The sequence below is a fragment of the Dasypus novemcinctus genome, chromosome 7 (genome assembly GCF_030445035.2).
Source record: "Dasypus novemcinctus isolate mDasNov1 chromosome 7, mDasNov1.1.hap2, whole genome shotgun sequence".
Classification (NCBI taxonomy): Eukaryota; Metazoa; Chordata; class Mammalia; order Cingulata; family Dasypodidae; genus Dasypus; species Dasypus novemcinctus.
This window is the reverse complement of record NC_080679.1, coordinates 110,882,039-110,899,667: the sequence shown is the minus strand read 5'-3', so window position 1 is coordinate 110,899,667 and position 17,629 is coordinate 110,882,039. Positions and strand designations below refer to the sequence as shown.

Genomic DNA, 17,629 nt, shown 5'->3' with positions numbered 1-17,629 from the left:
TTTTCATAGTATCTTTATCTGGTTTTGGTATTATGGTGATGTTGGCTTCATAGAATGAGTTTAGTAGCATTCCTTACTGTTCAGTATTTTGGAAGAATTTGAGCAAGATTGTTATTAGATCATCTTTGGATGATTGGTAGACGTCACCTGTGGAGGCATCCGGTCCCGAGTTTTTCATTTTTGGCAAGTTTTTGATGACTGTTTCAGTCTCTCCATGAGTTTGGTTTGTTGAGGTCTTCTAGTTCTCCTAGGGTCAGTGTACATGGTTCATGTGTTTCTAGGAATTTGTGCATCTCATATACATTGACTAGTTTTTAGCAAACAGTAGTTCACAGCATCCTCTTGGGATACCTCTTATTTCTGTAGGGTTAGAGGTTTTATTTACATCCTATCTCTTTTTTTTCTCTGTCACTCTAGTTAAGGATTTGTCAATTTTGTTGATCTATTCAAAGATCCAACTATTGATTTTGATGATTCTCTCTATTGATTTTTTGGTCTTATTTCATTTATTTCTGCTCTGATCTTTACTATTTCATTCTTTTGGCTTGGTTTGGAATTTGTTTTCTGTTCTTTTTCTAGTTCCTCCAGGTGTGCAGTTAGGTCTTCAATAATCTTAGTTTTTTCTTCTTTTTTAATATAAGTATCGATGGCTGTAAATTTCCCTCTCAGCACTGCCTTTGTGGTGTTCCACAGGTTTTGATATATTGTGTTCTCATTTTAATTCTTCTTGAGATATTTACTGAATTCTATTGCAGTATCTTCTTTGAACACTGATTATTTAAGAGTGTGTTGTTTAATCTCCATATTTTATCAGTATTCCCTTTCTCAATCCAATATTGATTTCCAGCTCTTTTGCATTATGATCAGAGAACATGTTTTGTGTAATTTAAATCTTTTAAAATTTATATAGCCTTGTCTTGTAATCAAACATATGGTCTATCTTGAAGGATCTATGAATGCTTGCAAGGAATGTATACCCTGATTTTGGGAGTGCAATGATCTATAGATGTCTGGTAGGTCTACTTCATTTATCATATTATTCAAGCTCTTTATTTCTTTATTAATCCTCTGTCCTGAAGTTATAGCCAATACTGAGAGTGGTGTATTGAAGTTGCCAACTATTATTGTAGAGACACCTATTTCTCCCTTCAGTTTTGCCAGTGTGTACCTCATGTATCTTGGGGCACTCAGGTTAGGTGCTAAATATATAATACAGTTATTTCTTCTTGGCAAACTTCCCCTTTTAATAATATGTAATGACCTTCACTATTCCTTATAACAGTTTTGCATTTAAAATCTATTTTTTCCTGATATTGTATTGCTACTTCAGTCTTTTTTGGTTGCCATTTGCAAGGACTATCTTTTCCCAAACTTTTACTTTTAACCTAGTCGTTTCCTTACATCTGATGTGAATCCCTTGTTGACAGCATATAGTAGGCTCATATTTCTTTATCCTTTCTCTTAGTCTATATGTTTTTATTGGGGAGTTCAATCCATTAACATTCAATGTTATTACTGTAAAGACATTACATACTTTATCCATTTTGCCATTTGGGTTTCTGTTATCATATCATACTACTGCCTGTCTTTTCACCCTTTAATTTATTCATCCTTATAATCTTCATTTCTACACTATTTTCTGTCTTTCATCCTTGTTTTTTCCTTTTAGGCTGCAGCACTCTCTTTAGTATCTCTTAGTATTCTGGTCTTTGGGTAACATGCTCTCTTAACTTTTGTTTGCCTATGAAGATTTTGAACTGCCTCATTTTCAAGGACAGCTTACATGGATACAGAATTCTTGGCTGGCAGTTTTTCTCTTTTAGAACCTTAAATATATCATACCACTTTCTTCTCACCTCTGATGAGGGGTCAGACTTAATATTATCAAGGTTCCATTGTATGTGATGTTTTCTCTTACTGCTTTCAGAATCCTCTTTTTATCTCTGATATTTGTCATTCTGAGTAGTAGCTGTGTTGGAGTAGGTATATTCATATTTATTTTGTTTGGAGTGCATTGTCCATCTTGGGTGTTGCTATTTCTGTCTTTCATAGGATTTGGGATATTTTTGGTTATTATTTCCTCAAATATTCTTTCTGCCCCTTTTCCATTCTTTTCTCATTCTAGGACAGCGAGAGTGCATGTTTGTGTGTTTCACATTGTCATTCAATTATCTTCTCTTTTGTTTTCCTGTCTTTTCCAGTTTATATGTTTTGTCTTAGAAATTACTAATTCTGTCTTCAAGAAATTCAAATCTTCTCTTATGTGCCTCTAATATATTTTTAGTTTCATTCTTCATGTCTTCTATTCCCATTAGTTCTGTTACTTTTCTTTGGACACTTTAAATTGTTTTTTCTGCCCATAATATATTCTTAATATCCTTTACCTCTTTCGTCATATTTTCTTTCAATTCTTTTAATCAATTTAGGAGACTTGTGTGATTATCATTGACCAATTGTCTTAACTTCTGTATCTCTTTAGGATATTTGGCTTGTTCCCTTGGCTGGGCCATCTCTTCCTGGTTCCTAGTGTGGCTTGTAATTTTTTGTTGATGTCTAGGCATCTGAATATGTTGGTGAATTTATTCTGATGCCTATTTTTTTCCACAGCTGTTCTTTGATATTTGGTTCAACTTATTCCAAGCCTTTAAAATTGCCCAGTTTAAGTTATCAAAATCATGTCAGGAACTCACTTATGGGGTGCAGATTTTCTCCCCAGAGTTAGGGTATAGAGAGAAACAAAGGCAAACTTTGTCCATAAAATTTCCAGACCAGCCAGTAGATAACACCTTTCCATAGTGGTGTTTCTTTCACTCTCCATTTTCCTGTGTTTTGGTCTGGCCTGAATCCAGATTCAAAGCATGTTCTGCTGGTCAAATTCACTAAAGAAAAGCCCCTTGATTCTCCCTCCATTTTCCCTTTTAACAGTTGACAGGGAGGAAGATTTCTGTTCCCCTCTTCGATGGCCACAGTGAGTCAGGGATTTTACCCCAGCCCAATATTTATGGGTCACAGGAGGGGAGCCCTTCTCAACCACTGCCTGGGTTTTACAACTTGTTTCTTGTTTCAGGTTCTTTGTCTTTCCATCCTTCACCCCTCTGGGAGTTGAGAAGCACTGTTCTGGTCTGCTGGCCACCAAAGTTGGTAACTAAGACGGCATTTGGCTTTTTCTCTGTTGTTTTTGTGAGAGAGTTGAGCCCTGTTTCCTAATCTGATGCCATCATCTCACCAGTCTCCTATCTGATTTTTGACTTTCTTTTCCATTTTTGTTACATATATTTCTTTTGAAATTGATATGGTTTCCCTTCATTTTTCATCACCCCATTTGAAATGTTTCGTAATTTGGAAGTTATACGTTCCATTTCTATTATTTTACTACTTAACCTAAAAATTTTTATATTTTTTTAATAACTCAAATTACTATTATTGTCTTTTAACTATAAGACTTACTTATTTACTCATTTATTTTTAGATTTAAGCAAATCTTTGCTATTTTCTTTGCTTATCATTTCTCCTTGCATCTCAGAATTTCCTTTTTGCTCATTTTCATTTTCCCTGATGTACATCCATAAGATTTTTTTTTTCTTTGTCTGAAATTGTCTTTATTCCACACTCAGTCATGAATGATCATTTTATTATACATATAATTCTGGGTTGGCAGTTATTTGCCCTCAGCAACTGAAGCTTGTATGTCATTATTTCCTGGCTTATATTGTTGCTGTGAACAAGTCAGCTTCAGGTTGATTGTATTTCCTTGTGGTAAATTGGTCTTTTCTTTCTGGTAGTTCTTTGTGTTTGTAGTTCTTCAATTTTATAACAGTGAATCTGGATGTGAATTTTGTTTTACCAATACTACTTGTGCTTGGGTTTTTTTGGTGCTTCTGGTGTCATAGCCATTAGATCATTGAATATTCCCACTTTCCTGTTTTCTTGCGCCTTTCCTTTTGAAATTCTAGTTAGGTATATATTAACTCATCCTGGAGACAGGGACACTAATTTGGAGCATTTTTACCTAAAATTACATTTGAAATATCAAGAATTATATGTTTAACTCTCTTCTTCACAGCATGTGTATCTATATAAATACATCCAGACACAGAGTCAATTCTTGTTATTAATGGTAGTTAAGTTTTATAAAGTTGCCCCAAACACTAAATTAGTGAATACTTAAAGGTCACTCCTAGGGGTAATACAGAATTAGGTTCCTTTGAGCCTCAGTCATGACATTATCATCAACCAATTCATACATAACTGTGCTTTATATGTGTCTGTTTAAAAAATTTCATTTAATACACATTGTTAATTCATGAACTTTGCACTCACAGATAATATCACAATATCTTATGTCTGAATGAAGGTTATCTAACACATATTTTCTCTGCAAGCATATCACAGCCGTCTTGCACTTAAGTGCACTAGACAGAACATCAGCACTACCCTTAGGAGTCATTTCAAATAGCAAAATCACCAACAGAAAGCACAGAAATGCAGAAAATGTATGTATTAGTCAGGATTCTCTAGGGAAATATAATCAACAAGGGATATCTATCAATAGTAAGAGATTTATCAGAGTCTCTCATGCAACCGTGAGAATGCACAAGTCCAGGTTCCACAGGCAGGCTGCACCCAAGAGCTCCGAAGAAAGTTCAGTGAAGGTTCTTGATGAGTTCTGGAAGATGCTGACTGTCCAAAGACAAGCTGGGAAATTCTCTCCCAATGCTGGAATCACTTCCCCTTTTAAGGGATTGGACTGATTGGGTTAAGCATCACTCATTACTGATGGCAATCTCCCTGATCAATGTAATTATAACCAGCTATCTATGATTTACCACTGCAGTAAAGTCAATGGTGACTAAAGTCCATAAATGCCCTTGTATTACAGTTAGCCCAGTGCTTGCTTGACCAAACAACGGGGCAAAATTACCTGGCCAAGTTGACACAATAGTCTAACTATCACAATGTGGCACTTAAAAAAGGATACTTATAGACAGTATGAGAACTTAAACAAGAAAGTAGAACATTACCTTTTCCTACCTCTATGGGGAAAATGCATATACGGTGATACAAAATTTTCATCACTCTGTCCATGTTCATGAATGACCATAAAAGGACTATGAGGGGAACCGGCTGTGGCTCAATTAGTTGGGCTCCCATCAACCATATGGGAGGCCCTGGGTTTGCATCCTGGGGTCTTCTTGTGAAGGTAGGCTCACCCGCAAGCACCTTGGAGTGCTGCCCCACCCACAATTGTCGTGGAGTGCCACCAGGTCCGCAAACGCCATAGAGAGTCAACTCAGCAAGGTGATGCAACAAAAAGGGAGACAAGCAAAAACATGGAAGGGTACACAGCGAATGGACACAGAGAGCAGACAACAAGCAAGCCTCAAAGAGGGGTGGGAAATAAATTCAAAAAATAAATACAGAGACAGAAGAATGCACAGCGAATGGACACAGAGAGCAGACAGCAAGCAAAAAGCTGCAAGGAGGGGAGGTAAGAACTGTGAGTATTGATTTTGGGGTTACAAATGAATTTTAACAAGTAGACAAATTTGCAAATATGGACTCCATTAATAATGAGGATTGATAGTATATATGTTTTTATGTTTGTTATATTTGCCAATAAATATTGATAATTGGTAGCTTTTTAAGTAGAAACTCTTCTGAAATCCTCAACTTTCATAAATTCTTGCTAAAGACATAAGGAAATAAACTTTTTCTGAAGATCTCTCTTCTCTTAAAGCATGTTTTAAACACAGAAACTCTTGAAAACATTAATGCTGGTATCATAAGAAAAAACAACTAGAATACAAAGTTTTTAAAAAACCGCAGGGTTATACAACATAAACAGTGAACCCTATTGTAAATGATGGACAATAGTTGATAGTAAATTTTAAAAATGTTCTTTCATGAATTGTAACAAATGTAAGGTGTTGATAAGAGTGTGGTATTTGGAAACTGTATTTTATGCATGTAAACCTACAACTTCTCTAATAAAAAAAATTCAACAAACAAAAAATAAATTTCTAAGCAGAATTATCTCAAAAATATTTGTGAAGTTTGCTGTAAGCTCAGAAATCATTCTTATTGCCCATGTCTGAAGGAAAGCAAAATTAGTTGATTTTTCTAACCACATCCTACCCAAGCCTGAATAGAAATAGACCTATTCCTCTAAAGAAAATGAAATTAACATTGTGCCATCTCATAGATTATTGTTGCAGAACGAAATTTACCTTTCACTCCTTTTGGGAGCATGAAGTAAATGATTTCAAAATATTGTTTATGCTAACTCATTGTAATTATTTGTTGTAATAATAAGGAAACCCAATATTCTTTTAATTTTCAAGGCATTTCCTATTGAAAACCTCAGTTTTTCTTTGAATCTTTACAAATCAGCTAAAGTATAATTGGCTATGTTTGCCAAGCTGCTGTCATAATTACTGTACAATGTGTTGACTTAAACAAAAGGAATTTATAGGCTCATGGATTCGGAAGCTAGAAGTTCAAAATCAAGCTGTCGGTGAGGCCATGGTTTCTCCCCAAAATCTGTAACATTTTGGTGCTGTCTGCGGGCAATACTTGGAGTTCTTCGGCTCTTATCCCTGCTTCCTTTCACAGAGTGATGTCCTGTCCTTCTTTTTCTTCCAGGTTCTGTTGACTTCCAGCTTCTGGTGCCCCCTGTAGCCTTGTCTCTGACTATGTCTGATTTTCTTCTGCTTATAAAAGACTCCAGTTGTTCAGCTGAAGGCCCACCCTCATTCAGCTGGGCCACAGTTTACCTCAAATAACATGTTCACGAGATCCTATTTACAATGCATTCACACTCACAGGAACGTGGATTAAGATTAAGACGATGTCTAAATTGGGTGAGATCATTTAGTCTGCCACAATAATGCTGGTATTTATTAATATATTTATAATAATAAAATCAGACAGTTCTTCCATTCTGTCTATCATGGTTTTATCACCTTACATAAATTACCACATTTAATTTGATCCTAAGTACGGAACATATGTGCTATTCCTGGGTTTGCTTTATAAATGGTAAAAACAGTTTAATAACTTACTAGGTTTCACAGCTAGTAAGCATTAATGTAGTGATTTAAAGTTAAGCAAATTGCTTTAATTCTCACTATTAGTAAGAAAGTCAATACCCAAGTTTGCTAACTGACACTGTTTTTACTGGTCTGGAAGATTTGTTTCTTTTCACTACATTATTTCCTTAAGATTCCTTTAGGTAATGATGGTAAAGGCCCTCTCCAGCTTTAATTAACTAGCTACCCATAATTTTGTGAAATGCTAGGATGCATTGGATAGCAAGTGCATACACAAAATCACTTGACCACTTCTACAGGGCATAAAATGTTTTGGATCCACAGTTTTCACCATTTGGGGGAACTTTTTCCATTTTTGTTTCCTAAATCCTGTCACTGAAGATGAGTTATCTTTGAAAAGCTACACTAATCAACTTCAGTTTAAATAAGAAAATGACAGAGAACACGTTTATTTTGTTATTGCAGTCACTTACAAAATAACCAAAAGGATATTTGCAAAGAAACTTTTATCTCAAAGCAAGTACTTAAAGATTTATTACAGGGTGTGTTGTTTTCATAATTCTAAAGATAATGCAGACACATAGTAGAAAATTAGTTGAAAAATGGAAATAAACAGGACAAAGCTCAAAAGAAAATTACTTAAATTTTCACCTCCAAACCACAATTAAGTTTTTGTTTGTGTGTCTGTGTAAATTTTGTGAGCTGTATCATTGTTCATTTAATCGTTTCTCTAATTTCCATAAATATAATGAGTAAACATTTGTTTCCTGGGAGACAAAGACAGAAGAGCCTTCCATCTTTATTTTAGCAAAATATCTTCTTTAAATATTTTTCTTATAGATGGTGCAACATTTTCATGAATTTTCATTTATTGATCTATCATTTATGTAAAATGGGACAAGTTCTGTTCTAGGCTCTTGGGATACATCAATAAACAAGAGACACTAAGATCTCTGTTGCTAAAAGGCCTCCATTCCAGAGGGTGGAGGTAGATAATAATAATAAACATAATAAATGGATACATGGTATACCATCTAGAAGGTGAGTAATGTTATGGATAGAAATGGAATAAATGGAGCAGGATAATGGAGGGAGGTGGATAGAACCTCCCAACGACCCTTGTACTTATATAATCTCCTCTCCCTGAGTGTGGGGCATTCCTGTAAATAGGATGGGATACCCTTGTGTATGCTATATTATATGGCAAAAGGATTTTTCAGATGTGATTAAGGCCTCTAAACAATTGATCTGGAATTAATCAAAAGGTAGATTAACTTGGATGGGCTCAATGTAATCATTTGAGGCTCTAAAAGAAGATGATGCTGCAGAGAGAAGCTCTCCTGTTATCCTAAAAGATGAAGTTAATTACTATACTGTAGGGAAAGGGGTCTTTTAAGATCTGATCACAGTCTTCAGCTAACAACCAGCAAGAAAATGGGAACTTGGTCCTACAACCGAAGGAAGCTGAATTCTGCCATTAACCAGTGAGCGTGGACGTGTACACTGAGCCCCAGATAAGAACTGCATTGTATCCTTGTGCCTTCTGAGCAGAGGCTCCAGATAAGCATGGAAATGGTGAGATAATAACTGTATTGTTATAAGCTGCTAAGTTTGGGTTACTTGGTCATGCAGCAATAGAAACTAATACACTGGTATCAGGTCAGAGGAGGCCTCATTGGAAAGGTGAGATGTGCAGAAGAGTGAAGGAGGAGTCATTTCAGGGTTCTTTTGTTTTTGTTTTCTTTTTTAGAAAGTACTGGAGATTGAACCTGGGACCTCATATGTGGGAAGCAGGCACTCAACTGCTTGAGCTACATCCTCTTCTGATTTCAGGGTTTTGATCTCTGAATCAAGGGCTGAAGTAAGAAAAAGAATTCTTGGTATTATTTACAGAAATAAAAGAAAAAAATAGAAGGAATAATCTTTACAAAGAAGTATTTCAGCAGATAAAGAAAATTGTTCACTCCATGGAAACATAGAGTAATTGTTTTTCTCACAGACAATATTTCAAATTACAGAATCCTTAGAAGAAAGGTCTCCTGGAAGGATAAAACACAATGATCTAGAGAAAAGTAGCAATAAACGGCAGCAGGGAGGGGATGTGGCAGGTGGCAGCAGTAGGAGGAGGTTGCAGGGGCAATTGCTGAAATGCAACTTCAGCTAATTGGAGGTAGAACAATGGTTTAATAGCAAACTGTGTCTGCACTGGTGATATTTTTATAATTTTTAGGTGGGTGGTTATGAAACAAAGCAAAGGAAATGTAGGGATATATCAAATGGAAAGGACAAAGGTAAATGAAGCATGAGGGTCTGAGATTTTGACCAAAAATGGAGTCCTATTCTTTCTTGGTGCTGAAGCTTCATCTTGCCGAATGGTGTAGGAAGTAGTATGATTTGAAGGTCACGATCAAGATATGCCAGAAATCTTGAAATTGGGATTATCTCGCCCACACACAAAACCCTCAAACTTTATATAATTGTTATCAGATGCCATCTACCTTCTCCAAGTAGATTAAATAAATATCAATTTAATGATCTGAAAACTTTCACTCCCATGTCTCCCCTTCTACATTGTGAAACTTATCTACTCTGTTACAATTTAAGATCAATTATTCTTTCCTATTTCAACTGAAGAAGCATTTTTGCCCAAAACTTATATGTTATAAATGTATTACATTTCTGATATAAAGAGGCTCCACTTAATTTATTTCCAAGTAATAGAATTCCAGGAGTATGATTTTGTTTATTTCCCCATGTGATGAATATTTAAAAGAGATATTTAAATATTCAAAAGCTAAATATTTAGAAGAATATTTAAAAGAAATACCTGGAGAGGAACTACTTAGCAATTATTCAATTAGTCTATCAGCCAACCAATAGGAATTATAGGGCCTTTGCTGTGCATGCAGTAAGCACTCACTTGCGCAAACAGGGGATGCCCATGATGTAATGATATTTGCTCTTCCTAAGAGCTTAAACTCTATGTGGAGAAAGAAATGATGTGGGACAATTATTTATAAGACCATGTGCTGGGAAGTGGAAGTAACTCAGTGGTTCCATGCTTTGGAACCTGGATTCAATCCCTGGTACGGCCTTAAAATAAAAAAAGACCCCGTGCAGGTATGCTCCAACTTGTTATGTGTTATGGTCACAAATTGTCAAACAATGTGAGTTGTGGAGCAACAAAGTTGGAAAGCAATGCCGACTGCAAAAACCAAGGAAACATTAATGGGGAATGTTTAGTTTGAGCTGGTCGTGAGTAGAATAGCAGACTTAGTCTAAGCAGAAAGAATTTAAGAGCATTGTGGAAGACAGGAGCACTGTGACTGAGAAAACCCACTTTTCTGAGAGCAGATTCAGGCTTAGAAGACCGTGTGACTACAGAGAAATGTCGGCAACTATTAATTTCCTTTTGTAGGATGGGTGAGATGTGTTATGGGAATATAGCATCCTCTTGATTCCCTCATTGATCACCTATCCTGAAAGGAAAACAGCAAACATCCGATATTATTCAAAAGTGCTAAGTTTTATAAGAAAGACATTGTCCTAAGTATTCATGCATAAGTACAATGGATTCATTTTAGTGAATTAATTCATTCCATAAGATTCAGAAATGTGGGGTGCTTTAATTTTTAAAAACCACATTTGTTTTGTATGAATATGGTATTCTACTAAAGTTTAAGTTTGTCAAAGAAATAGCTGTCTGATTTGATTTGGTATTTTCAGCACCTTCACAGTAACTAATATTTTGCTGAATGGCTCACTAAATGAATGATGAACGAATGAGTGGCAATCTGGTTTATGTAATCATGTATACATACCAGGAGATTGTGAACTTACGGGTACATTCCTCACTCTCCTCATCCTCTTCAAACCCCGCAAGCCTCACCTGACTTCCTCACACATGCCCACCCTGGTGCTCAAAGTGGTCACGTTCCAGAATGAACCAGCACCACGCAGAATTACAGCAAACAAAATCAGTTGAAGTATCATATTCTGTCTGAGTGTTGGCAAGCATCAAGACTGGCAAATAGATAGGATTCCACAGAGAAGGCACAGATGGACCAGCGAGCTCAGAAGGGAAATCTTTGAATGTTTGTTTGGAAAAGCAAATGTTTCACTTCAACAAAACTCTTTCATTGTTGTCATTATTGTACCTGATATTTTCAAACCATGAAAAAAAATCTTTAGCATTATGAGACTAATTACAAAGACTTCCTTACCTTGTACCATTTGTTTTTGATCAGCTTTCCAGAAGAGAGTTTTTCCTGAAGAAAGTAGTGCCTTCTAATTGCCTATTAACTATATTCCAATAATATTAATATGTCTTCATTCGGAATTAAAGCAAAGATTCTTAGCATAATGATCATTAAAATAATTTTGTCATACCTCAAGAGAGTTTTTTGAACAGATTTATTAGAGTCAGACAACAACACAAATATTTAAGGTCCAGAGAGACATAAGAAATCATTTCAGAAGTAGGAAAAATAATTTTTAAGTATTTGGTTATTTTCAGAAATAAATTTGTGCAATGAAAGGCACTGATTGTAGAGAGAAAGATTGTTCATTGTAGGAACACAAACTCCCCATGGAGAAGAAATCAATTGCTTAACGATGCCTTGGTGTAAATGACACATTTTATTTTAAATCTGTGAGTCTTGCAAGCCAGAGCCACATGTGCTTTCACAGGTGTTATTGTTTTGCATGGTCTTTAGTACCATTCTGGGAAATAGCAGCATCTAACTGTTGGCACTTGTTAGTGTTCAATAAATATTTAATAGTATGACAAGCTACTCATACTAACATCTTGAATATTTTAATTTTCTATATTCCTATGTGACTTAGTCAAAATAGCACAATAAAGAAAATCTGGGGAAAGGGGACTTAAACTTGAGTGAACACAGAAAAGTTTAAAAATTAGTTCAGATTCTGCAAAACCAAAGCTTTCCCTGTCTCTCTTGGAATAGGTAATTTGTTTGAATTAGCTTTTGGTTCCATGAAATTGATTTACTCATGTGATGATATTTATCATGCAGCCCCCTGTTCTTTAAAACCAGACCATAAAGATCTTAATTACCACTGGAAATCTTACTAGAGTAGTTTTATTTTCAGGATTGTCTGCCAGTTTTCAGTAGTTACTTCCCTCATTGGGCCTGGCTACAGAATCCTGTTGTGGTTGCTCCAATAGCAGTGTTTTCCAAACTTTAATGTGCATACAAATCACTGGGGAATTTGTTAAAATGCAGATTCTGATTCAGTGCATCCGGGTAGACCCTGAAATTCTGAAATTCTAACAAACTTCCAGGTGATGCCAACGCTGCTGTTGCACAACCACGCATCGAGTGGCAAGGCTCTGAAACACTGGCCGTCCATCCTGGCTGTGCAGCAGAATTGCATGTGTGGCTTTAAAAATTAAAGATACCTGGTTTGAACCCCCATTGCTGTGATTCATGAAGTCTTGGGGGAGCACCCCAGTGTTTGTCTGTTTCTAAAACTTCATAGGTGATTCAATTATTAGCCAGGGATGATAAATCCCACTCTGTTATATGTTTTACCAGTGCTTGATCTAAAATTCCATCATTTTCTACTCATTGTCTTAAAATAATAATATCAAGGGTATGCATATACAATCTGGGCCAGATAAAAGGGTAATCCCTCACCAGTCAATAATAATTTGACAAATATTTATTGATTTGCCCCTGGTTAACTCAGGCATTTATGCCTCTATTCAAACTAGTTTATTACCTTGTTTAAATGATTCAAAGAGGCTTAATTCCTCTCCCAATCTGATGGGCGAGACATCAGAGGGGGTCCTGAAAAATGCATTTCTTCTGTTCAGTTGCCATAATTGGACAGGGGCACTGAGGTGGTATTAATCTGGATAGATGCGAGAAAAGTTCCAAAAATTATAAGAGGGGCAAAGCTACCTTTCTAAATCTGTATGGAGCTATAAATAGATAAATGGGCAAACGTCTGTGCACAGGATCCCCTGTGTGCAGGTGCATATATATAGCGTATGCTGAGGAATCTAAACACAAATGATTGGCCAGCTTAGATTTCCAAGGGCAAACATGAACAGATTGCTCTGAAGAGGAGCAGATGGAAAAGAATGTCTGGTTGAAATCACTTGCATAGATCTACCTCTTTCCCATCGCCACACCTTAATTGCAGGACAGCAGCTTCCACTCGTGTTAGTTTTGAGTTTCATGTTTTCAAATGTGTGGCTAGCACCAGGAAGAAATAATGGCAACCACCTGCTAGAGGTGATGTTTAACTGATCAGGTCTCACCTCACTTTTGGGATGATGCTCCTGAACTTCCAAGATCATTCTCTCCATTATGGACCCAAACCATTTCCCTTTTAAACTAGAGGGAGACAGGAGGGATGAAAAGTTGCCGTGAATATTTTCATAAAGGACATCTAATATGGATGCATAAATAATCCATCTATACCTGGAAATCTGTCTCTCTGAAAAATTACTGGACAAACTAAACTACATAGACATCTACTTCAAAAATTCTAGCAAATGGTTTCTTATTTTAAGGTGACATTTATGTTCCCTCCCAAAGTACAATAAATGTACAATGGGATTTTTTTCTTAATCAGGACAATATTCAGCTGCAAAAAAATGTATGACATTCTTACAGAGAGACTCCTATTAAATTCAACTGTAGGTATATTTGCTTTGCCTAAAATTGTGTGGATTCTGCACATTTTTTCCATAACCCTAAAGAAAGCTAGATATTAATTTATGAAACTACTATGCTTCACTTTTCTCTTTGTTCAGGCTGGTTTATTTCTTACGTTTTGACAAAAGAGTTACTTACAATGCACCACTGGATGTGATTTTCAGGGAATATTTCTAACAGAGAGAGAAGGACTATGAGATTGGCAATTAGCTTCAAATAAATTCAAACAGTTACTGAACCTGTTGCTTTGGGAGAGAAGTGACACAGCCCCCCCCTAAATTCAGAAGAGGGAGAAAAATGCAAAAGTATGAGAGTCAATTATGTGATGAAAGATTGGATCACCTACAATATTTATTTTCAACTGCTGTCATTTTGGAAGTCAAGGATTCACACTGGCAACTTACTAGGGATTCCGATACTGGAAAATGATTCTGTAAAGAAAAAAATATATTACTATTTTGGAGTTTGCCATTGTAGAAAAATTATTTTTACTATATGCTTTATCAGAAGGTTCAGTGATTTAAAAATATCTTTAAGATTTATAAATAAATCCATTATAGCTAATACTAAATATCCTATTAATTTGTTTTTGGAAATATTAAGCCATATTTATCTTTTCAAATAATTCTCAAAGCATATGGAAATCATGCTTCAACCTAGCTTTTAATTTGTCTGTGGGGAGGGGCAATCATTGTTTCATTCCCAAAAAGTTTCTCTATGTGATATTTTGTGTTTATATGAAAGACAGAGTGGTTAGTCAGTGGAAATATTTAAAGTCCAGATTCTATCCATGCTCTCTAAATTTTTCCAGAGCATTAAAACTGGAAGAAAACTGCCTTATATCACTTTGACAGTTAAATCTGATGAATAGTGCAAAGAAAGAATCAAATAATGAAAGGAAGGAAGGTAGGATGGAAGGAAGGAAGGAAGGAAGGAGGGAAGGAAGGGAAGTAAAGGAAAACTGGATATAAATATCTAAGTCAAAACAATTAAAAAATGAGCAAAATGAAACTAACAGTCCCTTAAAAATAACAGTACAATAAAGGAAAAGGAATTTATTTCTGGAATGCAAGGCTACTTTGATATTAGGAAATCTATTAATTGCCTACACTCTATTAGTAAGTCTATGGAGAAAAAAGCACTTCATTTCTCCTTAGTTGTTGAAAAATAATTTGATAAAATTCAACAACTATTCTGATTAAAAAATACTCAAAAAATAGTATTTAGGCTGTTTTATTTCTTGATATAATAAACTATATATAATCTTTGTCCCAAAGTTAGTATCTTAATCAATGGGGAGAAATGAGGAAGATTTCCACTAATGTTGGGAACAAGGCAAGAATTCCTATCTTCTCTACTGTTTAACAGGGTGCTAAAGGTATTGCTAATATAATTACATAAGAGAAATCAACTAGACGTATAAGAATGGTAAAGATGTTAAAGTATCTCTATTTTCAGAAGATATGACAGTATATCTGGAAAACTTCAGAGGGTTAATGTTAAACTATGTCAAATAAGAATCTAGTGAAGTACATGAACTTATATAAGATTATAAACTTAACATATGAAAATCAATGGCTTTCATGTACACAAATGACCAGTGACCAAACAATGGTAGAGAACAACCTCATTTACAATTGCAACAAAATATTAAAAATTTAGAATTAAACTTTAAAAACAAATGTTAAATACATAGAGGAGGGGACCTTTGAAGGCTTTCCTGAAAGATCCAAAGCTAGACTTGAATAAATGGAAAGATGTCTCCTTCTCCTTGGGTTCTACATTAAAAAGATGTCAATTATGTCAAATTTTATTTCTAAATTTAATGCAGTCCTAAATATAATGCTGATAACATTTTATGAAGTTAGAAAACTTTATATAAATTTCATGTAGGAAAAACAAACATAGACGAAAACCTGGGAAAATATTGAAAAGGAAAAACCTTGGAATTAAAACATGCCATGAAAGCCTCTGTAATTAAAACAGTGCAGTCCTGGGGCAGGAATAGACAAATAGAACAGTGGCACAGAATTAAAAGAGCAAGTATGTATGGAAAATTAGTATAGGATAAGGTGGCTTCTCAAATTACTGTGGCAAAGATGGATTATTTTTCTTTTTTTTTGAGGTACCATTGACTGGGGATTGAACCTGGGACCCTGTATGTGGGAAGCTGATGCTCAACCACTGGCCACATCAGCTTCCCTGAGTTGGTTTGCTCATTTGTTTTGCTTGTTGTTTGTTTTAGTTTTTTTCAGGAAGCATCGGAACCCAACCCAGGACCTTCCATGTGGGAGGCAGACACTCTACTGGTTGAGCCACATCCACTCCAAAAGATGAACTTTTAAATTAATGGTGCTAGGGTAATTGGGAATTTGGAAAAAGACGAAATTAGATCTAAACCTTATACCATACACTAGAATAAGTTCCAAACAATACAGGGATACAAATGACAAAAGATAAAACCAGAATTATAGAAGAAAACCAGATAATTTGCTTGAGATGAAAATCATCTAGTACTTAAGATTAGTTGAGCTCCATCTGAATTAATGACAAATCACATATTCATAAAAATTCAAATGAAGCTTTAAAAATGTTGCCTAGTAGCTTAAATTTTTTGTTTACCAGAAGTTTAATAGCTGAATAAAATGGGTATGTAAATGAAGATGAAAATGATTTGATGTTGACCTATTTTAAACTTGGTGGCATTATTCATTTTAAAAATACCATTATTTTTCACTGTTCATAAGTTTTGCATAGCAAAAGTAAACAGCCTGTTTTCTTCTACAAATGAACAAAATACAAAGTTAAATTGATGTCTAAATGACTGTGCCTAACTATAATTAAAAGTAGATTGAGTGCTTGCTTCAGTGGCACATGCACTAAAATTGGAACAGTACAGAGAAGATTAGCATGGCCCCTGCACAAGGCTGACACACAAATTCATGAAGTGTTTCATATTTTTCTAGAGTATAGGTTACTAGGAGATATGATGCAAGTTGAGAAGGGGGAGCTGATGTTTAATGTATGTAGAATTTTTAATAAGGTTGATTGTAAAGGTGTGAAAATGGGCAAGTTGATGGTAACACATTACAGTGAGTGTAACTAACACTGCTGATTTATAAATGTGATTGTTGCTGAAAGGGGTAGTCTAGGGATATAAATGTCAATTGAAAGAAAACTGGACATTAACCTAGGGACTGTATAACTCGGTGAACTCGGTGGTGGATGAGGATTGTAGGTAACAGTACAAAAACAAGAATGTTCTTCTATGAACAAATGTGTGCGACTATTACAAGGTGTAAATAATATGGTGATAAATAGGAAAAAAAATGGTGTAACATACGAGTGATAGTTAACAGTGATATTGTAATATTTTTCCATCAATGGCAAAGAAGGTCCTATATTAGTACTAAGGGTCAACAATAGGAAGGTTTAAAGGGGTATAGGATTTTTTTCTATTGGAGTAGGGAAACATTCTAAAATTGACTGAGGTGATGACAGTACAACTCTGTGATGATGTTGAGAGCCACTGTGTGAACTCGTTGGATGGAGTACAAGTCATGGGGCTATATAACATAATGAATCGTGTAGTGGATGATGGACTGTGGTTAGCAGTACAAATATGATAGTGTTCTCTCATGAACTATAACAAATGTACAATACCAATACATGGTATTAAAAATAGGGTGGTTTATTGAAAAAATATACCACATGTAAGTTATGGACTATAGTTGGCAGTAATATTTTGATGATGTTCTTATATAATTTGTAACAAATGTTCCATAACAATGAACGATGTTGGTGGTGGGGCAATGTATGGGAATGCTGTATGTTATACATGACAGTTTTGTAAGCTCACAACTTCTCAAATAAATAAATAAATAAGCAGAT

The 17,629-nt window shown here is 35.2% G+C and overlaps 1 non-coding gene across 1 annotated transcript; it reads left to right on the top strand.

The window, feature by feature from the left end:
• Positions 1-16,593: 16,593 nt before the first annotated feature.
• LOC111760498 (U6 spliceosomal RNA) lies at positions 16,594-16,700 on the top strand. Its single transcript, XR_002794163.2, has one exon. It is a non-coding gene; the product is annotated as a U6 spliceosomal RNA (small nuclear RNA).
• The last annotated feature ends 929 nt before the right edge of the window (positions 16,701-17,629 follow it).